This window comes from Montipora foliosa, chromosome 11 (genome assembly GCF_036669935.1).
Source record: "Montipora foliosa isolate CH-2021 chromosome 11, ASM3666993v2, whole genome shotgun sequence".
Lineage (NCBI taxonomy): Eukaryota > Metazoa > Cnidaria > Anthozoa > Scleractinia > Acroporidae > Montipora > Montipora foliosa.
The window spans coordinates 34,752,679-34,757,678 of NC_090879.1; the positions used below are offsets into that span (position 1 = coordinate 34,752,679).

Here is a 5,000-nt window from a genome sequence, read left to right on the forward strand (position 1 = left end):
TGAAGTTCTCCGGTTTTACAGTTTACAGATTTCTTCAATGCTTCTTGGAGCAACTGTGCATCAGTAATATTCAATGAGTCCGACGATTTCTTTAACTTTTCTTGACTCGATTTTAGCCTACTTGATGCAATGGCTGCAGCTTCATCACCCAACTCAAAGTCAGAATCGTCACACCACTTCTGATAGTACGACCCTTAATTTATCTGACGTCGCGAGGCCAACTTTTGTGTCTTCTGTATTTAGTTTTGTTCTTCGCTTTTTTCGCTATTTCGAACTCTCCCACGGACATTTCCATGGACCAGGTTTACCTATAACTAAAGAGAACAGATTATACCTAAAAAGAGAAACGCTTCGCAGACAGAACAAAAATGCGACATCCGTATAATCCCCGCGAAAGTCGTCTCGGTTTATTTCATTCATGCAATAAGGCTGTCAATCAAAAGGGGAACTTTCGGCCAAAAGGGAACTTTCGGCCAAAACACAAAAACTGCTCTTTCTCCGCCAATATTCGGTCTTTTTCAAAAAAAAGTTTTAAAAATTAGAGATCACAATTCGACCGTTACTTTGAGGCAAAAATCCAAATTTGAAGAAAATTGCCAATCTGAAGGTATACGGTAACCTTAATTGAATGACTGTATTAATTAATTCGAAGAATTTGAATCGAAAATGTTATCACTAGAAATGTCAGACAGAAATAGGATTGATCACACCTTAGATTAATCCCGAATCCGGTGATTCTGCTACTAGTCAACTGGTCGCTGGTCTTCGTTTCTTTTCTTTTTGAATCGTGCTCTTGAGTTTCTTTATTTCTCGTACATGAGTTAGAGGTATCCTCTTGAGAAAGCTTCAGATCTGTCGAAGACCGATCCAGTAGATATTTCATTGAAGCTAATAAGGTTCCATTTTTCTTGGCGATAGAGGATTCAACTATTCTAACGAGGTCTGCCTCTTCCATGGGCGAAAGAGAAAAGCAGCGAAAGTTCTTAAATAAAAAACGTTCTTAGTATTGGCGTCGGCGGTTAAAAGTGAAATGCCTCTATAATTTTCAACTGGTTCACGATCACCACCGCCCTTATGAATACTAGGTTACATGCTAGCAGACTTCCATAATTTACATAGACGCCTCAGTTTAATTAATTAAGTGAGCAGGTATGTTATCAACCCCAGAGGACTTGTTAAGCTTTTTGAGCAACTTCTGAACTTCTTTCATGTCACATGGGACACGGCTGGTATAGTGATAGAGACTTGAATCATTTTGTGCGGGAGCTTGTACTGGCACTGGGAACTGGTGCACCAAAAGACTGAATGAACGCAGGAGATTGAAACTGATTAGCCTGTTCCCGTGGTTTCACTGCGGATATTCCATTTTAAGTACAAATTTCTGGAAGCCTTTTAGATTTGGACTTGATGGAATGTCAAATAAGCTTTATACTCTGAAATTATTAACTGTTTGATTGTTTTTCTCAAGACCTTAAACTTATGGCAATGGACCTCATTTAAAATCTCTTTGCTAATCCATGGAGGAGTTAACTTCCTTTTAACTGTGAAAGTTGGAATACACATATCAGTTATTATTATACATCAGACTCACTATGAAAAATTTGATTGGTCGAGAGCATTCAATCAATTCACAATAGCTTGTGAACTTGACATGATAAATGTAATATCTGCTGCAGATAGTACATTTATCATGTCAAGTTCAACGTCCGCTTGGTTACTAAGCCCCTTGGAGTGTTCTCCTCAGAAACAAAATGGCTGAACGCTTCGCTTCTGTTTCTGAGGATGAATTATGTGAAAAATGTATAATAAAACAATTATTGAATTCGGTTTTCGCATGATATCATGAATTGTCAAAACCTCGTGTCTGTGTTATCTGCCGAAGCCGAAGGCTGAGGCAGATAACACAGGCCTCGGTTTTGATAATTCATGATATCATGCTCAACCTCATCCAATAATTGTTTAATATCCTTACTAAATATCATACAAGTTTTGGGAAATGTGATAATAGGGCCGGCCCTCTCTTGAGCAGAGAGCTATTCCTTTACGTGTCAATTTTTTCGGTTTAAACAGTTTACTAAAAAGTTATTTGAGATTCTTTTTCATCGCGAGTATTTGCGAGCTATCTTCGGACAAAAAAGGAGATGTATCTCTTTGTTGATGATTGGTGCAAATAACATGACATGCGTATACTGAATGGACAACAAAATCGTCCATCTGGCTCTTTCGAGTTTTCTTTGTGGCAAGATCAGTTAAATAAATACTAATCTGAAACGGAGAGGAGCCACTGACTTGTTTTAGCACACAGTATGTATTTGAACAAACTAAACAATGGAATATCATGAGGATTTTAAATATCGCGTTTGCCTACAGCTGCTGCTCTAGCGATAAATCTCCATTTAATTGCACTTTTGACAGTTTTTTTTAATTATCCTTTCTAATTAAACATTGATTTAATCGGACAAACAAAGCTCTTTCCATCTCGTCCGGACACAGAGAACCGTGAGTCATTTACATTAAGATACTTGGGTCATTTACTTCCTATATTGACAACCATTTTATGGCGCTATTTACATTGCTAAGACTACTTATATCAGAGTAAATGGGTCCTGGTTTGTTACAAATCAAAAATGTTTTGGCATTAGATTCGTGTTGGAGCGCATATAAACATGAGTGATGGGAAACGCCCATAATGATAAAACCTCGAAATATTGATATATACTGATAAACGTTTTGTAACCCGGTATTTGCCAGTGAGAGCGGACACGTTTTGTGGCTTTCACATATAATAAAAAAATATGCCTTTGGAAAGGTTTAGTAACTATGACATTTGAGCTCACATGACACCAGTTCGATGATTAATCCAGGCCAGTTTTACAAAGATTGGCCTGAAAATCAATTTGAACCTTACCAAATACAAATCATAATGCAAGGTCGATTCAGTGTGAGTTTTCTTCAGTTTGAGTTTCGGTGTAAATGGCAGGCATATTTACTTTATTTCCTATCATTTCCTGCTATTTTTGGCTGAGAATTTCTAGAGAGATATTCACTTGTCTCCGGATTCAAGCTTTCAAGCAAAATAAAAAGTGTGGTTTTATCATTAAGTAATCGTGGACCGCTCCTTGAAATGGGAGCTCCTATATCACTCCAATTACGGTTTAGAAGTTCATAAATATTACAAAATTACTGAAAACTGGCAGAAACGGCATTATTATTACTATTAGCATTTTTGAAACGCGATTAGTGGGGATATCCTATCAAATATTATACGACAATGAACGGAACTGAGCCAAGAATTATCTTTTGGGTTAAAGGATAAATAACTTTAACACTCCCACTTAAAAACGGCTCCCACACTACGTCATTAGAAAACACGGCAGAGACGGTAGCTAATATTAAGTTTTTCTCGTTGAATCTATCTAGAACACCAAAAATATAAATTTAAAAATTATGATTCAAATCGAATATACTGCCTTTGGCTACTGCCGGAGAGATAATTAAAATATCCTCCACAGTTGATTCTAAACAAAATCTACCTGATTAAAAGGTATCTTTGGTCTTCCGAAATCTTTTAAAGCCGCATTGTCTAATTATATCTAGCTAGAAACTGTAATAGAAGAAAGGGATTTTTCTCGTTTTTTTCTTGCTAATTCTCTTTAACAATAATGGGCCTGGAGGATGAGTAATGGGACTGTTGTATTGGCCTTTTTTTGTTTTTGTTTTTTCTAGAATCACCTTCATAAAGCTTGCATATATATCTCAACACTTCTGTTGTGGCGGTCGGTAGCAGAATCGCGCCTGAAAGTCTTCCACCTTTGACAGTGAATTATATTTTGTAAGCACTCTTTAAATCCTTGCCTGTAGTTTTCACTGAAAATTGCGAAGATCAGAGGATTTACAGCGCTTGTGGCTTGGCAAAAAAAATACCCAAAAAAATGAAATATTTCAGGAATAAAACAAGGATTACTACCAACAAAATACATGAACTGAAACATCCAAATTGGAAGCCAAAATAGCGTCAAAATTATGACTACGGTCACCAGCATTTTCAAAACTTTCCTATTTGCTTTATCAACCCACTCTCGTTGAATTGCATTACTGCGAAAATTCATCGATTTCCCTCGCCAAAGCTCAACGAGGATGACTGAATATAACATTGTTATGATAGTGAGTGGTCCAGCGTATAAGAATCCAAAAGACACCAAAGTGTATTCTTTACTAGCTTTGCTACTGTTAAATAAAGGCTCCCACACTTCATGGCAATAAGCGCCTTTGTCTTCACCGTCTTCAACGGCTATCCTATTTGTGTACAGAATTGGCGCAGCAAAGACAATGCCAAGCAGCAAATCAACGAGATGACAATATTTGTGGTGCGAACAGTTATGACTCGCCGAAATGGAAGCAGAATTGCGAAAAACCGATCGAAGGCGATGGCTGTGAGCGACAAGATTGACACTGCTACGGATATTTGCTGGAAAAATGTGATCAATTTGCAGACTATCTGCGCTAATATTCCCTCGACCATCAAATATTGCCCAGTATAAATAGAGCGAATTGTTGGTGGCATAGCAAAAATCGCCATCAGAAAGTCACTGCTTGCCATGTTAACAATCAAGAAATTCGTGGTTGTCCGCATTCGTCGCTTCTTGTACACCACTAAAATAACCAGGGTGTTTCCCGAAAGTGACACGAGAATTATCACACAGTAAAGAAATGTCTTCCATGCTTTTGCAAAGTCAGAGTTAGGATTTTGGGGCATGCATTGAATCGGGTTATCAGGTTCGCCGTTTGTACTCATATTGGAATAATTCATCGCTTTTCAGTGTAAAGACCGGTAAAAATGCTTCAAGAACTTCAATGAATTTTTCCAAACTAATGCAAATGGAGACGGTAACCAACAGCCGGATATCCTTTCAAGTGCAGTTCACCAGGCGGCCGTATGCAAGTTTAAGTTCAGTATAATTTGTTTCTAATTGTCCAGAACTTGTGTGCAGTTGCAGGGT

General features: G+C 37.7%; 1 pseudogene; it reads right to left on the reverse strand.

The window, feature by feature from the left end:
• Nucleotides 1–2,412: 2,412 nt before the first annotated feature.
• LOC137975917 (neuropeptide FF receptor 2-like) overlaps nucleotides 2,413–5,000 on the reverse strand; it is a 2,791-nt pseudogene continuing 203 nt past the window's right edge.